The following is a 13,192-nucleotide window of genomic DNA, read 5'->3' on the forward strand; positions in this document are numbered from 1 at the left end:
GCCAGCTCTTATAAAAATAATGTCTAGTTGATATTTTATTACACAACTTTAGGAAGCACTCAAGTATTTTAGCATAGATTTGGATTCCACAAAGCATTGCTGCTAAGTGGTAAAATAAAATGTTGGTAAAGCTAAGATTCCAGCTTTGCAAAGACTTCCAGTGCAGAAAATTAGTTAATACTACCATCTAACTTTAGGTGTTAATCTAAAACTGAATTATTCTATACCAACCAGCATTTATCAGTAAAAGCCTAAATAAAAACACCAAGCCTGAAAGCACTTCAGTAAATATTGATTTGTCACAGAAAGGAAAAAGCACCACTGGCCTCCACATCCTGTCCATCTGTCTCAGAGTCACTTAGAGTTGTCCTCACAATCTGGTATTTTTCAAGGGAGGAAAAAAAATTAAAAGGGTGATGAGAGAAGCATACACAAGACTGTGTTACCACAAAAATATGAGGTGTTTTAGCCTTGGTTTCCTGAGGTAGTAAGAGATTTTTGTAGGAAACTTTGTTTCCTCAGCAATATTTTGCATTTAAATGCGAAATAAGAAATAAAAAAATCCAGAACTCACCTGGTGTCTATTTTGAATATTCTAGGGTAAGTGATAGCAATCTTCACACACTTCTAAAACTGATTCTCCTAAAGACAAAACAAAAGCAAATTAGTTGTTCACCAATTCTGAAGTTGAGGAGTCATTGATAAATTATCATCACATTACTGGCAGTAAAAACACAGAGGTGTTTTATAAATATTTGTACCACAAGTACCAAATAACTCCCCACAATATAAATATTTGTCTTTAGAAGTGATAAACTGTCGAAATAAATGACAAATATTTAAAAACACCGAGTCAAGGCCTCTATGGTTTGAACCAGAGCTTCAGTCTCTTCTCCCTAACTTTTATCACGGGAAAGACACACACCTACCCAGTTGCATGGGAACTCTAATAACCATTATCTGTTTAAGACTTTGGACTTTTTCAACTTAGGCCTTTGTGAATATATACACTGAGAGCATGAGAAGCATGTTTTTCAAGTCTTGCTAATCTGTTGTGCTGTTAGAGAGGGACTGTAAAGCAGCTTAGCCAACAGGGCAGACCCCAAGCTCCGGCACTGGAGCAGCAGGCACAGCCTGCTCTGGGCAGCAGCACCAGCTCCTCCTGCCAGGACACATTTCCATCAAGAAAACCATGCTGTCATCCAATTTGGATTCCCTCATCCTGATGCAGATGAAAACCAGTCTCATTTTGGTGTACAAGGAGGGAGAGAACCTGAGGTGACCCAGCAGCACACTCGAGCTTTCAGCAGTCAAGCTCCAGCATGGAAATAACAGAGCAAAGGGGCAAGAACAGCCCAGGAAATGCTGCATGATGCTATAGGAAAAATCAGGGAAACTCACAGCAACAGATTAAAATACCTTTCTGATTAAGCAGGTGCAGGACACATCTAACCCACATCACCAATCACAAAGTCACTTATGCATTAGATGAACAATTTAAACCTCGTGAGCGAACTTCAGAGCAGCTTTTACCTGGCAAGTCATCGCTTAATTGCCATACAAACCCTTTCAACAGCTTTCAGAGAACCAGCTCTGAATGCACTTGAGAAATAAACTCCTCATTGAATTAATAATTATGCCTTTCATGGGCTGGAAGGTTCCAGCATGGCAAACAGAGATGTTGGGAATACACCCAGGGAGCTGCTGGCATTGCTGCCCACAGCAGTTGCTTGGTGCCATCTGTAAGAAGCTGCTTGATCCAGCAACACATCCCTAAGTGGGTATGAATGAACCAAGCAACAACTCAATAATCAGCTTATTGTTAATGGATCTGTTTAGTTCCTTTGATAGGAAGCAGCAAAGGACTTTTCCTGAATAATGAAAGGCAGGGAGTTAAACTTTCCCACTCAGAGCCTGTGCAATTCTAGGGGGTGGACTAACTCCCCAAGGAAAAATGTGCTATTTTGTGAAGCTATAGAAGCTCCCAGGTTCTCTGCCAACAGCTTTCTTTATTAAAAATAATCCACAAGAACATTATTTATGCATTTATAGAAAGCTGCAGATTGTTAATGGTGTTGGCAATCAGAATTATGGCTCCCTACCCAGATGAAGACCACCTCTAATTGTGCCACTCATTCTGTTTCAGACAGCAAGCCCAGATCCAAGTATGTTGACAGTCAAACTATGTTCAATTTATGGAAATAATATGAGTAGAACATAAAAGGAAAGGGAAAAAAAAAAACCAAAGTCCAAATGTAATTTGGAAGCAAATGTAGTTTGAAAAAATGAGCTATCCTGCTGAGGTCAGAACTGGGCACATAATGATGTAAATATCAGACTATGATGTGTGGATAGAAGGTTCAAATATAAGATCCTGGCCCAGGCCTCATCAAAACTCCATCAGCAGAAAAGTTAGTATTTTTTACAGCACTTATATATAATAACCAGAGACTCAAAATACACAGTCAAGTGTTGTCTTAATCTGGATGCAAGCAGCGATATTTCCTTCAGTCTCACAGCTATGCCAATACCAAGTTTCATTAAGAGCAGGCAGCCTGATTTACAGCTGAAAATAACCAAACAAGACAAAAATAAATTCCCAAGGAAACTGCTTCTTGTAAAAATCAAAGTACATGAGAAACCCATGCCAGGTACTTCTCATCCTCCCTGCCAGCACTGAGCCAGCCCAGCACCTCCCAGGGGTTCACTCCCTCAGTTTCTGTTGCAACTGGCAATTCCAATTTAGTGACTCAGGAATGTTTTGATCTCCCCATCCAATCTCATTATTCAGCAGGCCAGATCCACTGACCCAGAGCTCTACATAATACCCTGCTTGTAATTACTTGTAAATATCTCCCCTCCTTATTACATGATATTCACAATCCAAACAAAAGCAGAGAAGATGAAAGGACAGATGCTGGAAAAGGAATGGGAGCATTCAAATCTACATCAGTGCATGACACCCAGCTCAACAACACACATGAGAAAGGAGGAAGTCTGGGGACAGGAATATATAACTGTTGAAGAATCAGAAAATACAGAAATGAGTATGAAAATTAGAAGAAAAAAGATTAAAGAATGACGAAGATAAAAACAAGCAAAGCTACACAAATGCAAACTGAATTCAGCAACAAAACTGTGGTAAATTTTGTAACACAGAGGAAGAAATTTGCTTGGGGAGGTTGGATGCTCTTGCAACCATTTTGCTCATAGCAAACCAGCTCTTCCAGCCTTATTTCTCCTGCAAATTTGAATCCAATTTATCTTCCCCATATACTGGAACCATAAATCTGCTCAGCACCCTTTCCTCCTCTACCCAAGAGACAGATACTGCCTTCTCCTTGCAGAAATCAGACATGTTCTCAGCTCTGCTGGACAAAAAGCATATGTGTTTCATGAGAACCCAAATCTCCTCTGAGTGATGCAGGATAACTCTTTTTACTGAATAATTCTACTGATAGAATTGTCCCCATCCTGCTCCATATGTTGTTACCAGAAAGGGGAAATTCTCCTCAGCATACATGGCTTCATAATCCAACTCCACCATGTACAGGAGCTGTATCATGGTTAGCAAGTATTTAAAGAAATAAGGCTGCAATTAAGGTAAATAAAATAAAGTAAATTAATATACAAAATAGAAACTCCAAAGTCTTTATTTTCACATCCCTCCTTGCTTACATGACTTGCAAAATGAATGATTACTGGAAGAACAATGTGAAACAGCTGAAGGGAAAGCACTCTGGCTAACAAGGGCAAGCAGAAGACCACTACTATTCTAAAGCACTTTTCTTTGCCCTTAGTTGTCTTGAAATAAAGATTTTTAAACTATTAATCAGAGCACTAACATTTTATATTCCATTAAAGCATCCAAGAGTGTGTTTTGGCATTGCTTATATTTTTTATATCACAGCACAAAAGCCTTTCAGCTGAATTTTGCTATTCAGTTTGTGACCTTTTGATAAAGATCATGTGAGAGATCTCATATCCATAAAAACATTCTGTTTTAACATATAAGCCCTGATGGAAAGCTGAGTGTCCAAGGAATTGATGTAAATGCATACATCTCCTGAAAAAAAAGAACTTTACTGTGTCCAAATCCATCTGCCTTGGGAACAGAGGACAGGTGTCTTATACTGAAAGACTGTGACACTAAAAACTTCATTAAATTCTCTTGAATTCTTTAAAAAAATAGAAACACACAGCTTTTAAATAATTGAAATCTGGAGCAATACCATTTTTCTGCTAAATTCAAGTTTGAAATTACTAACATCCACCACTGCTGACTGCAGGGGAGGTTCCACTGAAACTTGTGACAAACTTAACTACAGTGACACAGAGTTGTTTCTCTAATGAGCTTAGCAGATTAAAATGTAACCATTTAAGTCTGATTGACCAACCTGTTATAAAGACTTGTGACCTTTTACCCTACACAAGAGTAAGATTCAAACCTACCAAAGAAGGCTTTCCATATTAGGGGAGAAAATATGAAGTAATGGATTTGCATTTTCTGTCCTCTCTCCTCAATTAAAATAATTACTCTAAAAACCTGGGGGGATGGGGTCAGTGGATTCCCTACTTAGGATTTCATTGCTCCTATTTAATCTTTCAGTAATAATGAATTATTGTTTATGACATCACAGCAGTTTATGTGCAGAGTGCAACATCACAAACTGCACATGGCAATAAAAAACCCCACATCTGCTTACTCAGTTAGTTAAAAATCTCTGGAAAATCAGCAGCTGTGTTTGCTTTGTTCATTATTACTTTTAATTTTTCCTCTCTATAAATAGTTTTTGAATCACTGTGACTACTCACTGCAAGTTCACTAGAACAAATCAGCCAACCCACAAGATTCCCTGCTGGGATGAGTGATGCTGATGCCACTTTTCTGAAGAAATATCTTCAACTTCTGCATAGACATAAAGCCCCACTTCTGCTAAGTGGGTTGTATAAACTACATCAATAAAAACCCCTCATATTGTTAATGACTATATCAATATAGCCTAACCTTTAAAATATAAAAGAACTCTTGGAACAGATGGGTCTACTCACATAAAAATGAGATTTACATTATTACGTCACACCTGTAGGTAAGACAACTAAAGGTTTTTAAATAGAAAGAAAAAAAGAAGTCTATAGTCTTGTGTAAGAAAAGGTTGAGAAAATCACATCAGTTGTCAAAACATGAATCCCTTGGCAGACTGTTTCAAAAAGAGAATTTAAGGAGATAACGTTGATCCAAGCAGCTCCTTCTTACAGCACAGGAGGCTTTTGCCTGGTCAAAAAGAAGGAACAAAGTGAGGTTACAAAGAACAGCAAAAAAGCCAAATAAGCACTTTGAGACACAAAAGGAACAGAAAGGAACACATCTTTCAAATTGCAACTTGGTTGGCAAAGGGCAAGAAAAAGATTTATCCAAAATTAACTTGGAAGGGCAGGGGAAGGTGGTTCCTCTGTGCTCATGGACAGCAGTGAGAGATGGAGGGGAAAAAAGTTCATTCCTATCTTCTTTTCCTATCAACTGTGAGGCAGATTAAAAGGTAAATGAGGGTTTCCCCATACACACAATTTAAATAATGTGAAAGCATGGCCTTACCAACTGCAAAACTATATATAAAAATTATTTTACACCTAATTTGGTGTTAGAATTACTTTGGCATCAAATAAACACTCTTGGCAGTTTCAATCATGAGCAGTTTTTGTTAAAGACTTTGAAATGAAGACTTTATTTTAATAAGTAAAAAAAGGAAAACAACTGAAGGCAATATTTGTATCTCACCCTGATCTAAAATGATCCACTCTGGTGCTTCCCTTTTGAGAAACTTCACCTATTTTCAGATTATTAATCTCTGCTCTTTAATGGCTCTCTCCCACCAAGCAAACAAATCTTCCACTTTAAAAGTTATGAATAAAAAGGCAAAATAAGCAGAACTGAGCAGCAGAACTTATAAAGATTTTATATTTTCCAGAAACAATCACACAGAAAGCTCAGAAGCAGAAAAGCCAAAATGTCTTTATGTGATTACCAGGAACCCAACGTCACTGCCTCTGTCAGAGCCTTTCTATTTCACAGGATATTAGGTTTTATTCTAAAAATTAAGCTTATTTATTTAATAATACAGGCAGAAAATAAACTTTCTCTCTCCCCCATTTACTTTTACCTCTTGTATCCAATCAGGTCCTCCAGCCTAAGGTGAAGCATAATTATTCAAGCAGCACATGTATCCACCCAGTTAAGGTCCATAGGCTTTAGTTCCAGAGATTATTTCCTCTGCAAAGTTAAAAAATTAAGCATATCTAAAGATCCTCACTTCTCCTAATTGCTCAACTGGATTTCCCCAGTTTTTGGGGAGGGTGGGGAGGAGACTATTTGATTATTTCACTTCCTCACAGAAACTGGTGTTGTAAAAGATATTTTAGGTTTGAAAAAACAACCATAAAACCTAAATAAAAACAAAACCAATAAAGCATCAGCAGGAGCAAGGGGTGCTCTGATTAGAAGTGGGGCACAGGTGTAGGTAAAACCCCTCTGAACACTGGGAGGGGTGAGCAAAACCCAAACAAACCAATAGCCCCAGAGACTATCTCCAGGAAATAGATATTTATATATATATAGATATATATGTCATGGAAGACATTCTTCACTTCATGCCACAGATTTCTCCCCTCTGGGTGTGTCAGGTGTTACAGAGAATGGTCTAAAAGCCACAATGAGCTTCATATCTGCCCCATTCAAATCCACAGCACATGGATATTCAGAAGCATGAAAGGACTTAAAACCACAGAATTCCACACTAAAATCTGAACTGACCAGCACAACTTGTATTAGTCAAAACTTCTACTTGTTGTTTTGCAGGAAATTCAACCAAGTTCCTTTTGAAGGCTGGGTGATGCCAGAGGTGATGCTTTCACTGCAAATATTTCAGTTTATTCAGGTGAATTAAACCAGAGCATATGCCAAGGGGCAAACACACAGTAAATGAGAGAAGCACCTTGGGATACAGAACACATTTATTCCCTACTGATCCCAAATTCATACTTATGAACACAATGCTAATGTCACAATATTCTTATAATATCCCCAGAATGATGCCCAGTACACCCCTGCATGTTGGAGTCAGCTCTTTCAGCTACAAATACCCAAACAAATCACAGGGCTGGACTAAAACCAGCTTTAATTTAAACTGGCATTCTCTCACAGAAGACAAACTCTTTGGTATTTTCTATCCATACAGTGTGGTTTCACCAACAAAAAGATTTATTTTATACTGCTCCCCCACAAACCATAATGATATTTATTTCCCCTGTTCTCTCACTCTGCATACATTTAATCTGCAGACTGCCTGATGAAGGATGTCCTCAGTTCCACCACTCAGTCTAGCAACAGTATTTCATGGCTGCTTGAAAAGAAAAAAAAAGAAAAGCCAGTCCATAATTTAGAAATAACAGGGTAACAAAGAATGTATCTGTCCTACTGATTTTCCCACTAACTCACTGGTGATTTAATAAGCAAAGACACAGCTGGAATTGCAGACCACAGACTTAGGTTGAAATCCTGACACGTCAGGAAAAACCATGTTCAGACTTTATTTGCAATTGAGTTTTCTAACACTGTAATTGGGCAAGAATTAGAACACATGTAGATTGTATACACTAGGTTTTCAGACAGGAGTCATATTTCAGAGGGCTTAGAACCAAAAGGCCACTTTTGGCTATACTGGGGCATAATTTAATCACTTTATCAAAGGCCATTGCCAAGGCCTTTCAGTTTCAGCACAAAGTATGGAATGACCACATTTAGTCTTTTTTCCATGTAAATAACTGGTAATAAAGTCAGAAACCCCTATGCAGTTTTTGACTGATGTTTTTATTCCTGCCTCTGATTTTCACTAACACTGGAGCGTGACAGATGTCTCTTCACTCTGCCTGTCCCCCTGATGTGATGCCATCAGTACAATGTTAAACCAGGGTCATTCCTACATGTATTCCCCAAACCAAGGGTATGTCCTCCTGGAGATCCTTAACAGGAACAAAATTAGTTGTAAAATAGCACCTTTCCTCATTTAGTATTAGTTAAAAATAATATTTCATATATCTACACATTTAAACAGCCTCAAAACAGCAAGAAGAGTGAAAGTCATCACAGATCCTTTTTAACAGCAAGAAGGACTCCCTGGCCTTTATATGGAAAACATCAAAAAACCAAGTCACAGGAAGAAATGTGGTTTTTAGATATGCTGCAGGAAACCAGGGTAAGGAGCTGTGCATTACAGGAGAAGCACAGGAGCTGCAGGGTTTTCATCATCCAGGATGTTGCACACAAGGTATATTCCATGCCAGGCCCCAGAACAAAGCCATGCTGGCTGCTGGCCCTGTTACCCAAACAGTAAGGTAGGCTTGGGAAATTACCCTGTGCACCTTCCAAACACCTTCTGATTAATTCTGACTGCCTGGTTTCCCCAAATCAATTGTGAAGATTCAATGCTGTGCCAATTTAAAAGTGCAACAAGAATGAAGTGAGCTAGTATGGAAATCAGGAACTTTGTAGGAAAAGAAGAAGTGAGACTTCATTGAGGAAAATAAATATTTTCACTAGTTACTGTCCAGACAAAAATACTTCTATGGAACATGCATTTAGTTTGCTCTGTGATAAAAATGGTGTACTCCAAGCAAGAATGTTATTTCCCAGCATTACCATGAGTGCCTTCAGAAGGACTGACTGACCAGTGACGTGCCAAACCAAACACCAAAATGATAAAATAAGTTTTCTAAAGAAAAGACATGCTTCAGACCCTATTTTTCCTTCACTACTCAGACCAGAAGAACTCCAAGACACACCTCAGAATTGTACACATGGAGAGAGCAGGGTCCCTGTGCAACAGAGCTTGTTAGGCATCACATGGAAAATATTCCTCAAGTTCTCAAAGAACAAAAATTCAGAATGGACCTGGAATTTAAATCTACTCACTGCTCTGAACAGTAACTGAATCTGGCTTTTAAATTCAATTTAAAACAGGAATATTTCTGGTTATAGCCTCCCAGAAACAGGTCACCTCAGATTTCAGGATTTCATGGTCCCTCCCCTCCTCCTCAAGAACAGCGGGTGAGGAGATGCCAGGGAGTGCTGGGGGCAGTGTAGGATCCAGGACCTCCAGCCAAGGTCCCACCAACCACCCCAAAGCTCTTCCCCAGCTCACCACACCCACCAAGGGCCCCTGCCCAAAATGCCAGGTGAGGTGTGTCAGATGGGTGCAGTGTGTCACCTCAAAGCTGTCACCAGTCTGACCTGGGACTGCAAAGGGATAGCCCCAGTCCCTGTGGATGTGGACTAGAGCAGACCTTTAAAAAACCAAACCCAGCACTGCTTCAATTCCCAGTCCAAATGATTTCACAGGGATCCCATATGTGAAAGCACATGAACACTTATTAATTTTATTCCCCTTCCACCTGCTTTTATCACAGTGTCACATGTCTCCCAAAGGCAGACTGCAGTCCAGGCTCTGAACAGGATCTCACACATCCCATTTTGCCTGCTCATTCCCTTCCTGTACTTCTATCAGAAGCAAGAGCACCAGCTTTCATAATGACCTTTGAACTACAGAGAAGAAAAATTAGGACATTACTTAAAATATTTTTAACAATAGATTCTTAATTGCTTACCCTCAGGAAACTCTGGAAGCAACCTGAAATTACAAATATCTCATTTGGTGGGGCCTAGCCTTGGTGGAAGGAATTTCCTGCACCTGGCACATTCAAGATTATGGCAGATATTACCACTAGAAACTGCCCACAACATCTGGAGTTTGGATCCCAAATTCCCCTCCTCTCCACAAGCAGCTTTAAACCTAATCATGTAAATGTCCATTCAGGGACATTCCAGTAAATGTCCCTAAATCCTCAAGACATGAGAAGCAGATATGTAAAGAAAATTCTCTGACAACTGACCCAGGCAAAGGCCTACATAAATAAAACTGCACAGCAACAGTAAAACCTGCTAAGATATAAAATAAGTAATGGCAGATGGAATGGAAAAGAATATTTTCATTTGAAGTACAGCCAAAAAATTAAAGACATAAAAGGGGAAATGCAAAGAGAAGACCTCTGTGAGTTTCTGCTTTTTGGCACTGCATCATAGGTCACTGTAATGACATCAGAGAACTCTGGGCTTCTCCTGTGCCCCTACAAAATGTGAGCAATCTGTACATTCACTTTTTCTATAGATTGTTCCTTAAAAGTCACAAAGGTTCAGAATTCCTGACACTGAACACAACTTTAGTAAGACCCAGATGAAACCAAGGAAGTGAAGTTCCCTGTGACCAAAGCAGAAGCAGGATGGTGTAAGTGCTCAGACACATAAATAAATAAATAAATATTCTCAGAGGGAAGAGGAAGCCCCAAAAGCAGGAGGGGAAAATGTGGGGTGCTGGTGAATCCCTGGTTTGTGCTTTTCTCTCACTGGTATTAGATACTGCCTGTCATTGCAACCAGATCCACTGAACTGTTTACTTGCATCATCCACTGGTCAGAAGCCACCACCACAGAAATACCAGTTAATGAATGCAGACTTATGTCACAAAACAGAAAAAAAGGTTCCTTAGTGATGCTTGGGTAACAGGTAACCAAACACCGCCACATTTTTGTTTCTTCAACCACTTGCCCAACAAATTTTAGATGATGGCATTGAAGTATATTAAAAATAAAACAAATAAAGAGCCCCAATCTTTCACTGAGAAACTCTATTCTCATTTACAAAACCCTTGAGCAGATTATGAAAGAGGAGATGGCAGCTGCTAATTTAACTTGGGCCTAGAGGACTCATTCTGTTTGCACCTCTGTGCACCACAAACCTTCCATTTTCTCCTTCCAATACTTGCACAAGAAGATGAGAAACTTGCACCCAGAGGAAAAAAGCACTTGGATTTTACTGAATTTGGCCCTACAACACACTGGCACTGAAAACATTTCACCATTAATGAAAGAGGCAGAAAAAGGCTTTAAAAAGGCACATTTCAGTGCAATGCAGATACAAAGTAAGAGGAATTAGAAGCAGTTGCCAGGACATAAGAAATTTTAATGTATGATAAAACAATCTTATTCGTGTTCTCCCAATTAAAAAAAAATGTATCAACAATGCATTAAACCCTACAATTAATGCCACTAATTAGAATTAACTATTCTATGCAGAAAAAAAATTGTAAGCCTTTTTATTGGCTAGCATCACTTTATAAAAAACATTTAAGCAATCTTGATGCACCTTCTGGAACACAGGTCTTTCTATCAGTTTGCATGGCCTGAAGTAGGAAGCAAAGTGCCTCTGAAGGTAAAACATGCACTTTCCAACCACTGTGCTTTGTATGTTTTTATTGATTAAGACAATATTTCAACTGAGCCTCTAAGGAAATCCTAAGATATCACAACATTCAAACTCCTTTCTTTCAAGATTGAAAGCAGCCACTGGTTAATCAACCACCATCACCACAGAGCACCAGTACTGCTTAATTCAAACTACTTCAATTATCAGAGCACCTGGAAAACAACTTCTTCAGGTGAAAGGAAACAGTGCAATCCTTCACACTGGTGATGTTGTGATGCTCCTCATCCCTCCCTCTGGATTCTGCCATGGCCCAGCTGTCCCAAGGCCCAGGTGGGCACACCTGAGACAGGGGACAGGCTCATTGCAGGACTCTGTGCCATCTGCTGAGAAGGTGGGGGCACCTCACAGAACCCCAAGCTGCACACTCCTGCTCCTGGAAAACATACTTCTCCTCAGGCCAGTGGAGAGCAACAGAAGATCCTCATCTTCCCAGGCAGAGGCAAAGCCAAACAAAGAGGACTTGCACAGCTCAAGAGCAAACTGTGAGGGAAATCAGCCAATGTAGTAAAACTACCTTAAATGAATCCCTGTTTGTGGTTTGACAGGAGAGCAGTGAAGGTGCCAGCAGATGCCAGTTTGCATGCTCTGGGGAGGTACTGGAGTGCTCAGTCTGGGCATAAGCTCTGCAGAAAAGTTCTGGCAACCTATTTCCAGACATACTGAAAAATATTTTGATCTGGTTATTAAAATTAACAATACTTATAAAAATATTGCAAACTGGCAAACTGATAAAAGAGGGAAATACGGCAAATATCAGAGGCAGTTACAGCACTGTTGTTCTAAGTCAAGTTGTTCAGTGGATAGAGAGGATTTGCTGAAGGCCCTTCAGTTGTGCCTGCTTTCCCAGGGAGGATATTCTGGCAACTGAGTTCATAAATTCAAAACATAAAGTTTGAACAGCAGTTTTATATTTAACCTAGACCATGATTTCTTAAGTAATCCAGTTAGGTTCCCATTTCATACTCCCTATCACACTGCTCAACAGACAAAAATCCTTCTTGAAGCTCACCATGACAGAACTACACTGAATAACAGCATCAGTGCTGACAATCACCACCTGCCAAACACAGAACCTGGGAGGGCAGGGATCTCAACATCAACTCTTGTGCTGTTGGAATCCCAGACTGCTTTGGTTTGGAAGGGACCTTGCAGATGATTTAGTTCCACTCCCCTGCCATGGGCCAGGACACCTTCCACAAAGCCAGGCTGCTCCAATCCAGTCTGGCCTTGAACACTTCAGGGATGGAGCAGCCACAGCTTCTCTGGGCAACCTGTGCCAGAGCCTCACCATCCTCACAGGGAAGAATTCTTCCCAATATCCAATCTAACCCTGTCCCCTGTCGGTGAAGCCATTCCTCCTTGTCCTGTCACTCCATGGGCTGGAGTCACTTCAGTACTGGAGCCTTCTCTTCTCCAGAGAAGACCCCAACTCTCTCCACAGCAGAGCTGCTCCAGCCCTGGGAGCACCTTCATGGCCTCCTCTGGATTCCCTCCAGCATCAAAGTTCTTAAGCCACACTCTGGTACTGCTCCATGTTTCCAAAGTATGAGGATCCAGCCTCCCTCGCTGCCTCCCCAGGCTGTGAGAAGCTTGTCCATGCCCAGCTGCATTCCAAGCCCTGCTCCCATCACCTGCAGCTCAACAAACCTCTGGCAGGCTCCAGCCATCCTGGGCAACTTCCCCGCTGCAGCCAGGGCAGTGATGGTGCCACCTCAGCCACAAAGCACACCAGCTGCCTACAACCCACTGCAAACAGGGTCCCTGGGCACTGGGAAACACTGAAACAGTGTTTATATATCCTGGGAATAATCAACACCA

General features: G+C 40.4%; 1 protein-coding gene across 1 annotated transcript in view; it reads right to left on the reverse strand.

Annotated features, from left to right (window-relative positions):
- The window catches only part of DNAJC5 (DnaJ heat shock protein family (Hsp40) member C5), a 30,745-nt gene that overhangs the window by 15,494 nt on the left and 2,059 nt on the right, over positions 1 to 13,192 (reverse strand). Inside the window, exon 2 of the mRNA XM_064729608.1 lies at positions 575 to 642. The gene's annotated coding sequence lies outside the window, so the exon portion shown is untranslated. The remainder of the gene's footprint in view (positions 1 to 574; positions 643 to 13,192) is intronic.

Source organism: Zonotrichia leucophrys, chromosome 20 (genome assembly GCF_028769735.1).
Source record: "Zonotrichia leucophrys gambelii isolate GWCS_2022_RI chromosome 20, RI_Zleu_2.0, whole genome shotgun sequence".
Classification (NCBI taxonomy): domain Eukaryota; kingdom Metazoa; phylum Chordata; class Aves; order Passeriformes; family Passerellidae; genus Zonotrichia; species Zonotrichia leucophrys.